Below are 20,956 nucleotides of genomic sequence, written 5' to 3' on the forward strand. Positions count from 1 at the left end.
TCTTTATACCTCCCCCCAATCAAATGGAACATATGTTTTCTCCTATTTATTTCTGTATAAAATATGTAAATAATTACCTGGGTTTGGAGGACATAATTATGAAGAGGTTGATATCTAAAAAGTTATCACTGATTTATAGAACTTCCTAGTTTAATAGAAGACAGATTTAGGAATAAGAAAAAAATATTGCTTTCTCCAGGAACAATAAATGTCTCAAAGGGGAAACGTAAGATTTAAGAGTAACTTTTATTAGACATATATACTACAGTTTGCGAATCTAGGAGGTGTTTCTCATTTGAATGATTTCTATGTAATAAAAATTTTGTAGCACTATCTCACACTTTGCAGTATATTTTATATGTCTCAAAATGCAGTGATTAAATTTCATTTCAAGGGCATTTTTTAAAGTCTGAATTCCTCAGTTTCCCCTCATGGATTTATAATTCCCAGCCTGAAGATTAAATACCATATTAACAAGTATAAAATATTTATTTAAGCAAGAAATTGAGCTTAATTCTCCCTGTCATGCGTGCATATTCTTCGTGGGTCTCCTATACACACACACACACACACACACACACACACACACACTGTCATACACACACTTTCTACAAATTCATCTAATGTTAAACAATGTAATAATGCTTAATATTCGTATGATTCTGTGTAATAAAATTTAAACTTTGCACTGGGAGGATCTTAATACTTCAGCTTCATAGGTTGTTCAATTACAGTTGCAATGTATTTATGTAAGAGTAATCTAATTTTCAATATTCAGAGGATGGCATGGCTCAGAAAAAACAAAAGAAAATCAATTTTTTTTCTTTTAGGAAAATTTTAATTTACCAATTCATTCACAAAAGCCTTAATCACACCTTAAGCAGGATTTTAAATTATACAAAGCTTCCTAACTTGTGGCTTTTCATAAAGATTGGCCCAGTGTCAATAATTCAAAGATCAAATGTTTTCAGAAGTGAAAAACAAAAAGAAAAAGAAAATGGTGCATGCTTAAATGGATAGATGTATTTAATAACATCCTATAACCACATACACAAACCTGTACAGTCTGTAATGTCTCACATTTGTTACTCCTTTTAATCTGACTTACAGTGGAGGACCGCTTTATAAGTAAGACTGACTTTCAGATATAATAATAGCCAAAGACTTCAACTTCTGGCTAAGATGGAGTAACGTGGACTGGATTTATCCTCCCACCTTGAGCAACTAGAAAACTGGACAAAAAATGTGAAATAGCAATTTTTAGACATTGAACAGTAGGGAGCACAGGACTCTCATCCCTGAGAGAAGAGAAGCAAACAAGGTGAGTCCTATGATTGCACCAGTTTAATGACCAAAGTATTTCCAGACTGGGAAATGACAAAGATGAGGGAACTAACAGATGACGGAACTAACAGATGAGAACTTCAAACACTTATTATATTCTCTATGTGCTCAAAATTTTAGAGAAAACACAAGCCTGAAGAAGAGAGAAATGGAAAATATAAAAAGGATCCAAATAGAACTTTTGGAGATGAAAAATACAACATCTGTAATGAAGAGTAATAATAGCTACAATTTAATGAATATTGACAAGGTGACAGACCCTGCACTGAGTGTTTTACATGCAGCACCTCGTTTAACTACAGTCTTTCCCCTATAAAGCAGGTCTTACAAATGACGGTGCCAAGGATTAGAAAAGATAAATAATTGTACATTGTAGAGCTGAAACTTGAAATCACATGGCCCGCCTGCTAGGCTCATGCTTTTAAGCAACATTCCTATTGTTTATAGCAATGCTTGCCATAAAATATAATTTAAAGAATGAACCTTATCTATAGATGGTTATTGAAATTCATAGAGAATCTCACTAAAAATGACACGTTGCTTTGTGTGGGTGTGCACGTGCACACGTGTCTGTGTGCACGTGTGCACACACACGCTTGTGTGCATGATGTTGGTATAGATTTGCTAGAGATCAGATAGGCTTTTCTGAGAGTCTTACAAGGTTTGAGATGGAGAATGATTGAACTTATTTATATTCTGCTGTTTTCTCAGGAAGATACGATAGAGATGAATTGAGGGAAACTTGCACCTTAATCATAGAACAAAACAATATGAGATTGTTCAGAGCTTTTTTCTTGCTGTTAACGTATTCTGCAACTGATACTTCAAGTGTGCCAATAATAAGAAGAATATAATACTAGCTAAAGTTTATCAGATGATTGTTGTGTATCCTGCTCTGCTAACATACATGTGTTACCACATTTAATTCTTTGAGGTAGCTTCTATTCTTATTTATAGCGTAGAGGAGCAGGGAGATGTTACCTAAATTGTCCAGGTAACCCTGTAACCTTGACAAAGTTACACAAACAAAGGTCATACAGAGTATTTCTTGTAGAGAATCATTCTTGAAAATGAGTTTAATAATCGTTTCTGTCCCATTATAACTTTTCTGTACAAGACATTTATTTTAATAGTTTTTCTATAAAATCATTTTATATAAAGATGATTTAATAGACTAGTCTTAACTATAATAGATACTATCCAACTAATAAAGAATGAAAGCACATGGATTTTTCAAAAACCAAAATGTCTTAATACTCTGGTGTGAATACCTCAATGAAGTAATCATATTTGTTCTCAAAAGTACCTTAACTTAAATAATGGGTTTATCCTGAGATTAAAATGTTTCAGCTTCACAGTTTTTGAAGTCCACAGTTATGTCAAGAAATTTGTGTTCCTGAATAATGTTTACATACCTCATTCAGCATAGTGTCCTCATACTAAGACTATTAGGCAACAACAGTTATTTGCCACCTTTTCATTACCTGCAAGTAGGACAGAAAGTCCACTTGAGTGACCATTTCAGGTCACAGAATAAGTCAGTAATAAAATTGAGACTGAGACGCTCATAAGTAGATTATTGCTCTAATACTCCATCCCTTTATAAGAGCTACTTTTCACTCACAGAAAGTGAGTAGCCCTGTGCTGGGTGGCAGTTGGCTGAATGTGACTCACGGCGGGCAGGAGGGAACTGCGTGAGGGTTCCTTATGTGTCCTGAACAAAGCGAGTCAATTTTATTTCAACAAGCGTTTACTAAATGTGATGCTGTGTACATTCTAAGTCCTGATGCTATCCTACTACTAAGTCCTGATGCTATCCTAATTGTCTAAGCCAGGTGTCTACTTAACAAATAAACAAACAAGTCAGTTGTGCTTGTTTTAGTTCCAACTCTACCACATAAAATCAGGACTTTTTTCCCAGTAGTCACTAGGCATAGAATGGAAAAACAAACATTTGATCTGATTGTGGCAGTCACTTGTAGGCTAGATGCATTGTTGTTGAGTAGATCAGGAACCAGTTCCTACAATTTTGATTTCATGGGCTAGAAAAAGGTTTTGTTTTTTTTAAATTTTTTCTTCTTATTATTATACTTTAAGTTCTAGGGTACATGTGCACAACGTGCAGGTTTGTTACATATGTATACTTGTGCCATGTTGGTGTGCTGCACCCATCATCTCGTCAGCACCCATCAACTCATCATTTACATCAGGTATAACTTCCAATGCCATCCCTCCCCCCTCCCCCTCTCCATAATAGGCCCTGGTATGTGATATTCCCCTTCCCGAGTCCAAGTGATCTCATTGTTCAGTTCCCACCTATGAGTGAGAACATGTGTTGTTTGGTTTTCTGTTCTTGTGATAGTTTGCTGAGAATGATGGTTTCCAGCTGCATCCATGTCCCTACAAAGGACATAAACTCATCCTTTTTTATGGCTGCATAGTATTCCATGGTGCATATGTGCCACATTTTCTTAATCCAGTCTGTCACAGATGGACATTTGGGTTGATTCCAAGTCTTTGCTATTGTGAATAGTGCCACAATAAACATGCGTGTGCATGTGTCTTTATAGCAGCATGATTTATAATCCTTTGGGTATATACCCAGTAATGGGATGGCTGGGTCATATGGTAGTTCTACTTCTAGATCCTTGAGGAATCTCCATACTGTTTTCCATAATGGTTGAACTAGTTTACAATCCCACTAACAGTGTAAAAGTGTTCCTATTTCTCCACATCCTCTCCAGCACCTGTTGTTTCCTGACTTTTTAATGATTGCCATTCTAACTGGTGTGAGATGGTATCTCATTGTGGTTTTGATTTGCATTTCTCTGATGGCCAGTGATGATGAGCATTTTTTCATGTGTCTGTTGGCTGTATGCATGTCTTCTTTGAGAAATGTCTGTTCATATCCTTTGTCCACTTTTTGATGGGGTTGTTAGTTTTTTTCTTGTAAATTTGTTTGAGTTCTTTGTAGGTTCTGGATATTAGCCCTTTGTCAGATGAGTAGATTGCAAAAATTTTCTCCCATTCTGTAGGTTGCCTGTTCACTCTGATGGTAGTTTCTTTTGCTGTGCAGAAGCTCTTTAATTTAATTAGATCCCATTTGTCAATTTTGGCTTTTGTTGCCATTGCTTTTGGTGTTTTAGACATGAAGTCCTTGCCCATGCCTATGTCCTGAATGGTACTACCTAGGTTTTCTTCTAGGGTTTTTATGGTATTAGGTCTAACATTTAAGTCTCTAATCCATCTTGAATTAATTTTCGTATAAGGAGTAAGGAAAGGATCCAGTTTCAGCTTTCTACTTATGGCTAGCCAATTTTCCCAGCACCATTTATTAAATAGGGAATCCTTTCCCCATTCTTGTTTGTCTCAGGTTTGTCAAAGATCAGATGGCTGTAGATGTGTGGTATTATTTCTGAGGGCTCTGTTCTGTTCCATTGGTCTATATCTCTGTTTTGGTACCAGTACCATGCTGTTTTGGTTACTGTAGCCTTGTAGTATAGTTTGAAGTCAGGTAGCGTGATGCCTCCAGCTTTGTTCTTTTGACTTAGGATTGTCTTGGCAATGCGGGCTCTTTTTTGGTTCCATATGAACTTTAAAGCAGTTTTTTCCAATTCTGTGAAGAAGGTTATTGGTAGCTTGATGGGGATGACATTGAATCTATAAATTACCTTGGGCAGTATGGCCATTTTCACGATATTGATTCTTCCTATCCATGAGCATGGTATGTTCTTCCATTTGTTTGTGTCCTCTTTGATTTCCCTGAGCAGTGGTTTGTAGTTCTCCTTGAAGAGGTCCTTTACATCCCTTGTAAGTTGGATTCTTTTGTTTTTGTTTTGTTTTAAATTGGAGACCAACATAGATCAAGTAGAATAAAAACCAAAGAACAAACCACCATCAAGTATCACCATCAACACATATTTTGTTTAACATCAAATAATTAGTAAGGGTATAATTTTTTGTCCTTATCAGAATAAAGGATACTTAAATTTAATAGATTTAGTTTCGTGAAATATAATTCATTTAATTTTCTCTGTTTTTCTCATTTTTTCGTGAACCATGAAAAACCTTGTCAGCCTGGCATCCCTTTGCAAATAGGAGTTTAAGAACCCTTTCCACAGATCAATTTTAGTATCCATGATATAAACAACACTGGACTAAAAAAAGAGAGGTGCAGCCACACACCCAGGGCAGTCTTGAGAATGCAGTGTCAGCAAAGGGGACACTAGCCTTCTGATCAGGCCTTAGTCTCTTTGGTAGCCGCATCGAAGGCAGGTGGCTCTCAGGGCCAAGTGGGTCCTCTTTGGATATGAAGAACAGCAGCATGTGAAAATGCTGTGATTTCACTATTTACTACCTGGGTTTTCATGAGTTCAAACATTAAGGAAATATGTCTCATGAAGGTAACTACCAAATAATCAAGTCTATATGAACTTCACTCAGGCCAGTCATCATACATCTTTTTTGGATCACAGACTGCTTTGAAAATCAGATGAAAGCTATGAACTTTCCTCCCAGAAAACTGCACGTATGTGTCCACCTAAGAATATTTGGTGCATATTCCAAGGGGACCTCTGAACTCCATGAATGGATTCCAGGTTAGAGATCTCAGCTTTAGTGCATGAAGGGATTTGAGGTCTTCATCACTGCTATTCCAACTTATCTGTGCTTCCTTATACTGCTTTAGTTTCTACTTAATTCTCAAAAAGCCCTTCATGATTATCTTTGCTGCAGCTTCTTCTCATATCCTCTAGCACATGCTCCTAGAGAGGAGGTTAGATTTTCTTCTTGGCTCCTGGATTTCACTCCTTCCAGCTCCCTGTCAGGCCTGGACTACATTTGGCCATGGTCCTGAAAACCTTTCTAGCTCTTACCATCTTTCCTTCAAAATCCGGATCTTGTTCTTACTCCTTTTGCCACAGGTTTATATCTAGCTACAACTGGATTTTGTGAAAAAAGTCTCCCTCTTATAATGAAATCCCAAAGAACCAAGATGTTACCATCAGTTAACCTTCACATATTACTGTAGCCTAAAGACTATTGTGGTGCTCCTGCCGTGAGATCAGACTTATTGAATATCATTGCAAGTTGGAATCAGACCTAAGGTCACTATTACGCCTGTGCATGGTCTAAGTAATGGCCAAGATTCTCAGCTATTGGGTAGAGCTAGTCTGTCCCCTCTAGTCCTGATTTACTCTTTTCTGCATCCTGCCTTGCCAGAGAAGTCTCAGTAGGTCTGAAAGTTACGACGACATCCAGAGTTGATGTTAAGTCCACTTCTCTATATGGAAATAAATAGTCAAGGCAGGTTTTAAAATGTTTTCTCACTGACCTTTAGTAATATTAACTCCTACTTAGCAGGGAATGGATCTGAGCAACATATAATTGGCTAGCCTTCTTCAACTCTCTGATTTAGGGCATCTTAGTAGTATATAAACCTTTCACAAAAAAAAGCCCCAATCTTATTTTGATTAATCATTAACTTGAGGCTAATGAAGATTGTTTCACAAAGTTATTGAATTCAATGATGATAAGTACATCACTTAATGTTAAGAAAGACTAAAAACCATCCAAATGTGGTGGATATCAAGCTGCCATTGAGCACACTGAACTATTTTAACTAAAATGTGTTGGATGTTTAGTACATAATAGCTCAGCAAATATGTTATTATTATCATTATTAGGTGTGCCAAATATACTAAGTGCTTTATGTGAATTATTATTTTTTAATACATTCAACTTTTACTTTAGATTGAGGTGGTACATGTGCAGGTTTGCATAATGCCAATGTTTGGGGTACAATTAATCCCATCACCCAGGTACTGAATATGGTACCCAATAGTTAGTTTTTCAACCCTGACTGTCCCCCTCCCTCCCACTTCTAGTAGTCCAAAGTGTCTATTGTTATAACCCATGTTTATATCCATGAGTACCCAGTGTTTAGGTCCCACTTACAAGTGAGAACACATGGAATTTGGTTTTCTGTTCTTCTGTCAATTTACTTAGGATAATGGCCTCCAACTGCATTCATGTTGCTGCAAAGGACAAAATTTCATTCTTTTTAATGGCTGCATAGTATTCCGTGATGTACATGTGCCATATTTTCTTTATGCAATCCTATGTGGACTATTTTATTTAATTTTCAGAAATGCTCTCTGAGGCAAGTACTATTATCTCCAGTTTAAAGTAAGCTTAGAGAGGTTAACCTGCTTAGGATCATTAGCAGAGCCATAAATCAAATCCTGATTCTGGGGCCTAGGCTCTATACCACTGTAGTATATGGCATCTTTATTATACAGAAAATTTTCCTTGAAATATCCTCTCAAAGTAAATGCAGATCTTTAAATATGGCCTTTGTTCACTTGCTGTGGATAGGTAGTGGCAGTCTGGAACACTGATAAAGACTGCAGATCCTGGAGTGAGTCAGACTAGGTTTGATTCCAGGCTGTACCACTAACCAACTATAAGACTTATAGCATATACATTTTATTCTCTGTGCCTCAGTTTTCTATTTGTAAAAATGGATCATGATACCTGTCTCACAAGCTTGTGAGAATTAACACATGTAAAATGTTTATAATACTCCCCAATGTACAGTAAATGTTCAAAAACACAAGCTACTATTATTTGGGTTATGTCAAAATAGCCTAATACATTCTCCATTCCTTTATTTTCTGATGAAAGAGTAAATTCTAGAATAGAAAAACTTCTCTAGCCAGTGATTTCATGCTCAAATTCACTGATATGCTGCAGTAATTCATTCAACACATGTTTGAGTTCCTTCTACATGTAAGGCATTGTGCTTGGCACTGGCCATCTTGTTCTGACGTAGGGGCCAAATGAATGTGGATGAGTTATATAACTTCACCATAAGATGCATTCTATAATAGGTGATTGATTCTGTTTCAGTCTGAGAAATGGCTTGCATCTCTCAGTTTCTCTAGGGGCCCCTCCCTTTATCAGGCCAATCTAAGACCCAGCAGTGCTGATTCCCTTAAATAATGATTGGTCTTCTAACACCCAAGCATTGATCAAGTGCTGCATAAAATAACCCTGGATGGTCAGCAACAGAATACACTGGTCATTATTTCTCTACTAGAAGCATAAGCTTATCTTTAGACATGCAGGGTCTCCAAAAAGGCTATGATCAGCTCAGTTGTTAAAAACATGCCTATTTAGTGAGTTGTTAAACTCTTTGATCCCCATTATAACCTCCAAGGACCTATCAATCTATATGCTGTTCTGTTTTATAGTTGTTATTATTCTTGAACAATGAGCGTTTGGCGCCTGAGAGCTCTGGAACTCTGTGTCTATTTGAATATAATAGCACAGACTTGAAAGTAAAAATCTGCTTGCTATTCTGAAAGCCTCTTCTTGCTGGTGGCCCAAGTCACCACTGCAACTTTTTTTCCCAGCAGGCAAAAAGCCATGATTACCTTTTGTAGGAGAAAAAGGATTAGTCTAGGAAAACTCACCACTTTTGTTTTCATCTCGGAGACTGCATATCATGAATTGCATAAGTCACTGAAATGAATAAATCATTGAGAGACGCTAGTCAATGTCCCTGGAAGTTTCTATTTCATCTTCTCTTAGATGTCTGGTATGCTGAAGCAACACAGGGTTTCCTAAACCTTAGCCTCATTTTTTATTTTCAGCATCAGAAAGACCCTTATTGACAGTGCCTTTATGAAGCATTAGAAAATTCCAGGGCCAATAGATATTCTGAACAGAAAGTGCTGACTTGAAAATTCCCTAAACTGAGGATTGCTGCCATTACAGCCGCATGAGCACTGGCAATAGTTGTTGGTAAAGTGCGTGGGGTCATGGTTCACCATGACCTTTTCTTCAGCTAGAAGAGTAAGGGATGACTGACCACAGATACAACCCAGATACTGTGGTACTGCCCAAGTATCCAGTTTCACAGAGATCCTGCAGTGCTCACAGCTGCTCACTTCCTATTGGGTTGGCCATGGAACACATGGGTATATATCCTTTCTGTTTTCATTTCCCTGCTGCAGGTAGTAGTTCTTAAAAGTTCTGGAGGAAAGGGTTTCCTTTAAGGGTCTGATGAAGCTTGCACTTTCTTCTTATACATATGCACATATGGAGAATATCTTGATTACAACTTCAGGGAATTTGAAAACTTTCTGAAGTCCATGTCAGCACCCCCTGGGGTCCAAACATCACAGGTATGCTGTTTGAACAAGTACTGTTCCTGGAATTTATTTTTATGGTTTTCACATCATATCCTTTCCTAAAGTGACCCCTTTTCTTATAGAATCTGCAACTCTTGTCTTAGAAAAACTACAATCAGAGACTCCTAAGCAAAGCTTGATGTCTAAATTCCTCTTCCCCACTTTATTTTTCCCCAGTTAGGTTTTTTCAAAAACTTTTTATTACAGAAAATTTCAAACATATAAAATAGTATAACAAATCCCCGTGTGCTCATGAACTGATTCAACAATTACCAGCTTATGGCCAATTTGATTTCATTTATGTCTGTACCTCTCCTCATATTACTTCATCAATTAGTTACTGAAGTATACCATACATTCTTTCCTTATTATCTTGAATCAAAACCTATATACTAATCCTTTTCTAAATACCTTATTTACATAAGAAATCATGCAAATTATAAGAACAGCTACAGTACCATTTTCAAACCTAAAAAAAACTCAAGCAATTCCTCATGTTATCATACAGTGTTCATATTTCCAATGATCTCATAAATGTCATAAAAGTGTTTTAATGGTGCATTTGATTATATCAGAATTCAAGTAAATTTTCCATGTTATGATTTCTTGGTATGTTTCTGAAGTCACTTTTAATCTATGAATTCTCTCTCCCTTTCTTTCTGCTTGTAATTTACTTGTTGAAGACACAGGTTGGTTTTCCTACAGAATTTCATTGAGTTGGGGTTTTGCTGGTTGCATCCCCATGGTGTAGTTTAATATATTTCTTGCATATGTTTTTCTTCTGACTGTATTTCACATAAATTATTAGCTGGACCTAGAGATTTGTTGGATTTAAATTTGATTTGTTTGTTGAGGCTATTTCGTCAAAGTAGCGGTGGTTTGTATTTCTATCAGGAGTTTTCTCTCTTTTATTTATTTATTTTTTGAGACAGAGTCTCACTCTGTCCCCCAGGTTGGAGTGCAGTGGTACCGTCTCAGCTCACTGCAACCTCTGCCCCCAGGTTGAAGAGATTCTTCTGCCTCAGCCTCCCAAGTAGATGGGATCACAGGTGCACACCACCATACCCGGCTAATTTTTTTGTATTTTTAGTAGAAACAGGGTTTCACCATGTTGGCCAGGCTAATTTCGAACTCCTGACCTCAGGTGATCCACACACCTCGGCCTCCCAGAGTGTTGGGACTGCAAGGGTGAACCACTGCACCTGGCCTTATGAAGAATTATCTCTATTTGTGAGATATTTGTTAGCAGCTATTATTAATCCATTAGTTCATGAAAGGTTGCAAAATAGTAATATTATAATTCTATCATCTCTTCTTTATTTATTAGCTATAACACTTATTCAAAGAGCTATTTTCTTGCATTTCCTATTTTGTTATTGTTTTAGTCTGTTTTGGCTGCTATAACAAAATACCATATACTGGGTGGATTATAAACAACAGAAATTGATTTCTCACATTTCTGGTGGCTGGGAAGTCCAAGGTGAGAGTGTCAGAAAATTCAATGTTTAGCGAGGGTCCACATGGTAGAAAAGGAGAGGAGTCTTTCTGTGGTCTCTTATAAGGGAACTAATCCAAACTCTTGAGGGTGGAGGCTTCTTTACCTAACCACCTCGCAAAACCCTCGCTTCTTAATACCATCACCCCGGGAATTAGGATTTCAACCTACAAATTCTAGGGGGACACAAACATTCAGACCATAGCAGTTACCCATTGGCATATAATATATAGGGAAGGTGGAATAAATACTTGATTCTTTCTTTTTGTTTACCTATTTTCAAAATTATGAGTTGGCTTGCATTCTTCAAAGGTGACCATGGATTTAAACATATTTGAACAGTTTTAATCCATTGCAGTTTTTATCTGAATTGATGCACTATTTATCCTATTTCTGGTCATTTGAAGCCTCTTTATTTTGGTTCCTGAGTCCTTTTGAAATGACCGTAGAAGTCTTTTGATAGTTTACTTGATATCTACAGGACGAGATGTTCCCAGGTCATCTTGCATATTTCTTGTCACAGAATCAGCCACTTCTCCAAAGACCTCTGGTTCTTTTCAGAGGGGACATTTATTTGGACACATTAATCTTACTTGTGGATGTGTTCATTGATTGAGGCAAGTCTGGATGTGGGCTTTTAACGTTCTAATAAATTAATTGGTAAGAATATGTTTGGAGTACTGATTGAATGATAAGATACACCTATCTTTTCTGTGATGTAATTAAAATATTATGGCCTTTTCTTGGTCATTACATATGTCAAATTTTATATGATCATTATGTTCTAGACATACCGTTAGAAAACTTCAAAATGTCACCTCAGGAAACTCCAAAATTTAAATATCAGAGGATGGTCCAGTCCTATAAGTTATTACAAATGCTATTATCAGGTAATGGATCCCACTTATTAAATGTATTTAATATACTTACAACATCTAGTGATGCTGTTGAGAACTGCATCTTCAACAATTCTACAAGGTCAAACAAAGCCTTGGGGATTTGCAATTAGATAGAAGGGATGACAAGGGAATTAGGAACTTGCACATGTAATCGTAAGCATTGAGAGGTGGTACGACTATTTGATAAAAATTCAAGAACAACGTTGAGTACAAAAGATACATATGGAATAAATCAATGCTTATAAGTTTTAAAATACTGAACAGTATTGTTTATTAATTCAGGATGCACACAGATGCAATTAAACTTAGAAAATGAACATAAAAGATGCACCAGTTTGGACTACTGGTTACCTCTTAAGAGAGAGACAAGAAGAGAGAAATGAGATCAGGGAAGGGTGCCAAAAGGACTTAATTACACCTGTGATACTTTATCTCTTTATTAAAAAAAAAAAAGATTAGAGGAAAAGATAAGAAAAGACAACAGAAAAAGTATGAAAGCCTCTGAATATATGAAATATAGTAAGCAGTTTGACTTATTAAACTATGTGGTATGTGGCAAAGCAGTAATTTTAAGCTTTCAGCCACTTGCCTGCTCCATTTTTTAAGATAAAGAATATATATAATGTTTTCAAATGTGTATGTATGTATATATCCATATAGTTGAGAATTACTAAACTGCCTGAGTTTTGTGGCAGTATTCAGGTCAAGGAACCATGGGTCTTTATTTTTGCCAATAATATTTTATTGCTATAAAAATTACTAACTGCTAACTCTATCTTGAATCACTCAGCATATAACTACTGGAACCCAAAAGGAACAAAAAACACAAGCCCAAACAGCACATTCTGGCCAACATAACCAGTCTCCAACCTTCTCCTTTCAGCCTCTTTGCCAACATGACCTAGGAAAAAATTAAGATTTACCCAGGCAAGATGACCATTCTTAGTCCCTTTCAGCCCAATGCTGGACCTCTTCAGTGATGCTCTTTCTAAGGGGGAAGAATGCTGTGGATGATGGCTAGATATCCTTAGTCTTCTGGCACTTTTAATTCTGGCACTTTTAATTCTTCATTCTCTACCATCCTCTTCCTCCTCATGAGGTTAGATGAGGCAGAAGAGTATCCCCATGGATGTGACATCAGCCTGGACATCTCTTTGCTGAAAGTGGGGATGACAGCAACCCAGAAATGCAAAGATCTCTAATTCTCAAGGAAATCGCAAGTTTCCTTGAGAGGGCCTCTCAGAATTCTCAAGAGAAAACTCTGCTAACTACCTACTTGATAGGATGGGATGCATTGAGAGCAGTTTTCAGTTCACCCAGAATCCAATGCCACAGATCCCTGGGACTCTTCCAGTTTTCCTTTCTGTTTCCTAGTTTGCTTTTTGTGTTCTCTGTAACACTTCACATATTTCTCCCCTTGCCTTAGTGTATTTTAGAGGAATATTTTATGTTGGAAATATTTTATATGAAACTCAAGCTGGTGTAGGTATGAAAAAGAGGGTAGTGTAGAAATAAGGTGAGTCTCTACAATCAGGAAATGAATGAAATAAAAGTAGATAGGAAAAAGAACAAGATTAGGAACAAGAGAATGAGAGGTGCTTAGAGATAGAAGAGTGAAGATTCAGGGGAATCAATATTCTCTGTAAGTTTTCGAAAAATAATAAAATGCATTTATGTATTGCTCATATGATACAAATTTAGTACAATTTACTAAGAAATAGGGAAGATGGGGAAAGATAAGAGAAATAAATGGAAAGAAGAGAGGCAATGATATCACAACAATGTAGTAAAACACTTCTGGTGGCAGGACAGGGCAGGAAGCAGTTTGGGGTCAACAAGAACAGTGCAATTACAAAATACTCCACTCATGTATACATGGCCTAAGTGATGAAGCCAAGAATAAAACCCAGATTTCCCGATTCCTGGCCCTGGGCCTTATGTATTAAATCATGTTGCCTCTGCTGTCAGATAATCATCTTGCATCTGGAACATAAATACAGCCAATTCAAATATGCATCTTGATCTTATCATGTGGTTAGCAATCCACACTGTTATTACTGTCAATAGGACTGCATCCCATTAATACCATGTTCACTTTTTGGCTACAGAGCTAGTGGCATAAGGTGGATAAATAGAGTATAGAATGTGGTCAAAGAAAATCACCCTCATTCCAAATACCACAAGATATAAGAGGAAGCTCCCAGGTAGTGCTACTGTGCAGAATCTTCAGGAAGCCACATGGAAAAGCTGGGAAAATTTATTTTAAATAAAGATGTATTCAGTAATACATCTTTATTTGATAACTCTAAATAGGTGGAATTTGAAAAAGTGTAATGATTTGATTATGAATCTATTTTTAAATTAATGACAATTTTTACTATAAGAGACACAATCTTTTTGTGTGTGTGTGTGTGTTTTTTTTTTTTTTTTTTTTTTTTTTTTTTTGATACAGTCTTGCTCTGTCCACCCAGGCTGGAGTGCAGTGGCACAATCTCGGCTCACTGCAACTTCCATCTCCCAGGTTCAAGTGATTCTCGTGCCTCAGCCTCCCAAGTAGCTGGGATTACAGGCGAGCACCACCACGTCCAGCTAATTTTTTTTTTTTTTTTTTTTTTTGTATTTTTTAATAGAGACAGGGTTTCTCCAGGTTGGCCAGGCTGACCTTAAACTCCTGGTCTCAAGTGATCCAACTGCTTTGGCCTCCCAAGTAGCTGGGATTACAGGAGTGAGCCACCACTCCCAGTCAAGAGACACAATCTTTTCTATCATCTGTGCTCAGGTAAAATTGTCAAAATCCCCATTTACATTGCTTAGATTTCCTTTTCACATTAATAAGCACTAGTTGTTACGAAGACTGGAGGATTGATTATCAGAATTAGTTATTTGATATATGATGAGTTATCAGTGTCAATGTGGATTTGGACATTGAATCAGTGGAAGAATAAACCCTATAGCTTGTGCTTCTCCAAATGCATTGACCTCATGTTCAAAACGCTGGATTTTCTCAACAACCTAAACTACAGTTTGGACATCCATGTTCATAGCAGCATTATTCACAATAGCCAAAAGGTAGAGGGAACCCAAGAATCCAAGAATGGATAAGTGGATAAACAAAATGTGATATATACATACGATAGAATATTATTCAGCCTTAAAACGGAAGAAAATTTTGGGGCATGCTACAACATGGATGGACCTTGACAACATTATGCTAGGTGAAACAAGTCATATGCAAAAGGACAAATATTGTATGATTCCATTTAAATGAGGTATCTAGAATCTAAGGCAAATTCATAGAGACAGAAAGTAGGATAGTGGTAGCCAGGGACTGAGGGAGGGGAGGAACAAGAAATTCATGTTTAATAAGTACAGAGTTTCAGCTGGAATAGATGAAAATGTTCTGGAGATGGATGGTGTTGATGGTTTCACAAAAATGTGATATACTTAATACTGCTGAACTATATATTTTAAAAATAGTTAAAATGATAAATTTTTTGTTATATATAAATTACCAAAATAAAAACCACTAAACTAGATTTTATCAATCACTTTTAATTTAAATATATTGTATACACCCTTGGGTTTCCACAGGAAATTTGATTTAGTTATTTCTGATATTGATATTCACATTACAATAGTTTCTTGATAGGTGCATCACCTCTAAAGTACAGTCATGTATCACTTAACAACAGGGATATGTTCTGATAAATGCAATGTGTGTGATTTTGTCATTGTGCAAATATCATAGTGTACTTACACAAACCTAGATGGGATAACCTACTACAAATCTAGGCTATATGATTTAGCTTATTGCTCTTAGGCTACAAACCTGTATGGCATGTTACTATACTGAACATTACAGGAAATTGTAACACAATGATTATATATTTGTGTATCTAAAAATATCTAAATATAGAAAAGATACAGTCAAAAGACAGTATTATAATCTTATGGGACCACCATCATATATGTGGTTCATCACTGACCAAAACATGGTTATGTAACACATGATTGTACTTGCTTAAGCAAAGGAAACCAAACCTAATCTATCTCAAAAGAGAAGCTGTATGTTGGATCAAAGTTGGTACAATCTGGTGTAATCTGGATTACCACATAGCATGCCAATATCAGGAAAGGTAAAATTAACATGATATAATGTTATAAAATAAAGTCTGCTTTTGAAGTTAATGCCTTGAAAGCGCTATTTCTGAAGTTCAAAGGAGAAGCTCTGCAGGTGGTCATTGCAAATAGTTTAATCCTCTGGCTGCAGCTATATGCATCTCTTCTCATCAATGCTCCTTCGGGATCTTTTTGGATTTAAAAGATTATTTGGGTGAAATTATGTCCTAAAAGCTGATTGACCCTCAGTAACTGCATAAGCTAGAAGGGCTGTCATGAAGAGATTGCCTCTCCTAGAGGGCCTGGCTGCCCCTGCAGTCACTGGAACCACCATCAGTCTGGGTTTGATATAGGCTGAGGAAGGCTGACATTATCTTGTGGTTTTGATTCAAGCAAATGTCCTTGGTAGAGTCTAATCACTGCCTGAGAGTGTTATTTGAGAAGATATGAATACTACCACCTCAGGAATTAGCAAACAAATAGAATCACAGTTTTTAGAACTTAACCAGTCCTCAAGGAATAATGTGGTGATGTCCTGACCACAGATTCATTCATTCTTTCAGTCAGTTATCCAATTGTTATGAATCACCTGCTGAGTGTTTAGGCACTGTGCTAGTCCAATCGAGTGGAGAGAAAATGACTGCCATAAAAACAATATAATCAGTTTAAGAGAGGCATACAATCTCATAACGATGCCAAGAGAGAGATTCTTTTTGATTGAAGAATTATGAAAAGTCTTCATAGAGATGGACACTGAATGAGGAGAGAGTGTGAGAAGTCTATGCTAGCATGTCCAGTAAGGAAGAATGCATGGTGTTTGTCCAAGGATTAGCAAACACACCTATTGGACTGATGCATATAGTGCAAATTGGAAGAGGAAATGTTGCTAGAAATTTAGGTTAGAATATAATATAGAATGTCATATTGAAGATTTTGGGGAAATACATAGTGTTTGTGAAAAGAGGAGTAATTACAACCAAAGGATACCCAGGTTCTTACATCGAAGAGCACCTAAAAACGGGGTTAAAATTGATGGTAGCATGGAGAGTAAGTGCATAAAAGGGACACTACTTTTTAAAATAAATAGTATTCTTTTTTATTGCCTTCTCACTGGGTCGCTCAGTCTGTCCACTGATGTGAACATCACATGTGGAACCTACTGACCATTGCTTTCACAAAACTTCCTTTAAAGCAGGGTTTCTCAACATTTTAAAATGCATACAAATCACCTGACATTCTTGCTAAATTTGAGATTCTGACTCAGTAGTCTGGGGTGGGGCCTTACATTCTATATTTCTGAAAAGCTTTGAGGTGCTGCTGCTGCTGTTCCATGGGAGGACATTTTGGTTAGCCAGACTTTAAAGTCTTAAGTTTTCACAACCATTTCATCAAAAGACACAGCTTTTGGAGACTGTGCTCCTGCCTGGGGCACATAACCATTTCTACTGTACCCACAACTGCTTCCTGTCCCCACTCTCAGCCCAGGATCACCATTATTTAAGGCCCATATCAGGGAAATGAATTGGGTTTTGATAGAGTAGGGAGAGCCTGACATCGGGGGCTGCAGTCTAGGTGAGATGGCAAAGGCCTCTTGATGAAGAGAAACATATATAACATGGGGTGCTTGGAAGAAGTAAGACTCTTCTGACTTATGGTATGATCCATCTGAGATTTATAACAATTTTTAAAATTAGATTAGCAAGCCCACACCAACTACTAAGCTAATGAGCCCTCACCACCTGCCTGTTCCACCTCTGGTTGCAGGTAGCCTGTGAACAGGCTTGGATCAATTAGTCAATATAATTGAAGCCAAATGTAATTAATTATATAATTTCTGGCTGTCCAAGTTTAATTCACTAAATCACATTATGAAACTAGGGCATTATGAAGGATTAGTGAGAAAAAGGAAACAGACTTGAGTAAAGCTCTCACAGGAGCTATAATGCATGTATTATTTCTTGACCTGCTATCCTTAGGAGTGAAGCAGAGACTCTAAACTCCCACTATTATTGATAAAAAATCCATGTGTCTTGTACACTCATGAGTTTGTGATCCAGTGTCACTAGTGTAAAAGCATAAAAAGTCTGTTATACCTGATGGGAGGGGTCACTGGGTAGGAGAAAGTTCAGGAGAAAGAGTCAGAAAGGCTGCTCACATTTTGATATTTACAAAGAAAGCATTAACAGAAACATAGAAGGGAGGCAAAGAAGTTGGTGTGGGAGTGAAGAGCATAAACCACATTTTCTTAATTGCTTTCTTTACATAATTAACACCATGGATTGAATTACACACTGTCCCTCCCATATACTGAAGTCCTCATTCCCAGAACCTGTGAGTTCGATCATACTTGGAAATAGGATCTTTGCAGATGATCGAGTTAAGATGAGGTTATGATGATGGGTGCCAGTCCAGTATAACTGTGTCCTTATAGAAATGGGAAGTTTGGATTCAGAGACAGATACACAACAAGGGAAGAGGATGGGAAGATACCAGGAGAACACCATGTACAAGCAAATGATTCCTATGACTGCTTGCCGCTAAGAGAGAGGCATGGAATGGAGTGTCTCTTATAGCCCCAAGAAGGAACCAACTGTGACAACACCCTGATTTCAGATTTCTAGCCTTTGAAAATGTGAGGCAATAAATTTCTGTTGCTTAAGCCACCCAGTTTGCGGTACTTTCTTATAGCAGCCCCAGGAAACTCATACAAAAAATATATGATTGTTATTTAAAAATCCAATACTAGAGAAGTATAAAGTACAGAAATAAAGGGGGAAACTTTGTTCTTATCTGATAGCATTAGGGGGTTGATATGTTTCTCTCCAAGTCTTTTACCTATTAATATGTATACAAAGAATGTATAAAGTACAGAAATAAAAGGAGAAATTTTGTCCTTATCTGATAGCATTAGGGGGTTGATATGTTTTGATATGTTTCTTTCCAGGTCTTTTATCTATTAATATGTATATAAAGAATGTAGGCTGGGTGTGGTGGCTCATACCTGTAATCCCAGCATTTTGGGAGGCTGAGGTGGGCAGATCACTTGAGGTCAGGAGTTCCAGACTAGCCTGGTCAACATGGCGAAACGCCCTCTCCACCAAAAATACAAGAATTAGCTGAGCATGATGGTGTGCACCTGTAATCTCACTTACTCGGGAGGCTGAGGCAGGAGAATTACTTGAACTCAGGAGGCAGAGGTTGCAGTGTGTGGAGATCATGCCACTGAACTCCAGCCTGGGCAGCAGAGCAAGACTCTGTCTCAAAAAACATTTTTGTTATAAAAATGTGATTACACCATGGATATTACTATGTAACATTACTATAGTAATATTGTTACAATGGATACCACTCTGAAGCTTGCTTTTTTTCATTTAATAAATATATTGTGGACATACTTCCATATCAGTTCATACAGATCTACTCTTTCATTAAAATGGCTACATAGATTTTATTTTATAGATTTATCAGATGATTCATGATACATATTTGGGGAAAGAAAATTTACTATTACAAGCAATGTTGCCACAAACATATTTATTCAAATATCCTTATGCTCTTCTGAGAGTATTACTCTAAGATAGATTATAGAAGTGGAATTACTAAATCAAATGTACTTGTGCTTAACGTCTTGAAAAAAATTGTCAAATTGTTCTTTAAAATGTAGCAATTACCTATTATTTATTTATTTATTTATTTATTGCAAGAAATGGAGTCTTGCTATGTTGCCCAGGATTGAACTCCTGGGTTAAGCGATCCTCCCATCTTAGGCTCCCGAGTAGCTATGACTACAGGCACATGCTACCACACCCAGTTGCAACTACCTTTTCAACATCATACTGGAAGTTCTAGATAATGCAACAAGACAAGAAAAGGAAATAAAAGATACACAGATGGGAAAGAAGAAATAAAACTGTCTTTATTCACAGATGACATGATTGTCTCTGTAGAAAATCCTAAGTAATGACCAAAAAAACTCCATAAGTGATTATAGCAAAGTTGTAGGATGTGAGGTTAATATACAAATGTCAGTCACTTTCCTATATACCAGCAGTGAACAAGTAAAATTTGAAATTAGAAACATGATACCATTTATGTTAGCACCTCCAAAAATGGAGCACTTAGGTATAAATCTAACAAAATATATACAATATTTATATGAGAAAAACTACAAAACTCTGATGAAGGAAATAAAAAAGATTGTCTAAATAAATGAAGAGATATACCATGTTCATAGGTAGGAAAACTCAATTATTGTCAAGATATCAGTTTTTCTCACCTGATCTATACCTTCAATATAATCTCAATCAAAATCCCAGCAAGTTATTTTGTGGATGTTGACAAACTATAAAATTTATATGGAAATGCAAAAAGACCCAGGATACACAATACTTTATTGAAGGAGAGCAAATATTACCAACCTCAAGACATATTATCAAGCTGAAGTAATCAAGACACTATGGTATTGGTGAAAGAGTATGAAGAGATCAATGGAACAGAACAGAGAGCCCAGAAAGAGCCCCACATAAATATAATCAACTGATATTTGGCAAAGGAGTAATGTCAATACAATGGAGAAAATACAGTCTTTCAACAAATGGTGCCAGAACAACTGGATATCCACATGCAAAAAGGATATCCACATGGGCAAAGGATATGAACAGACACTTCTCAAAAGAAGACATTTGTGCAGCCAACAGACATGAAAAAATGGTCATCATCACTGGTCATCAGAGAAATGCAAATCAAAACCACAATGGGATACCATCTCATGCTAATTAGAATGACAAACATTAAAAAGTCAGGAAACAACAGATGCTGGAGGGGATGTGGAGAAATAGGAACACTTTTACACGGTTGGTGGGAGTGTAAATTAGTTCAACTATTGTGGAAGACAGTGTGGCGAT

Source organism: Trachypithecus francoisi, unplaced genomic scaffold (assembly GCF_009764315.1).
Source record: "Trachypithecus francoisi isolate TF-2019V2 unplaced genomic scaffold, Tfra_2.0 Lachesis_group4, whole genome shotgun sequence".
NCBI lineage: Eukaryota > Metazoa > Chordata > Mammalia > Primates > Cercopithecidae > Trachypithecus > Trachypithecus francoisi.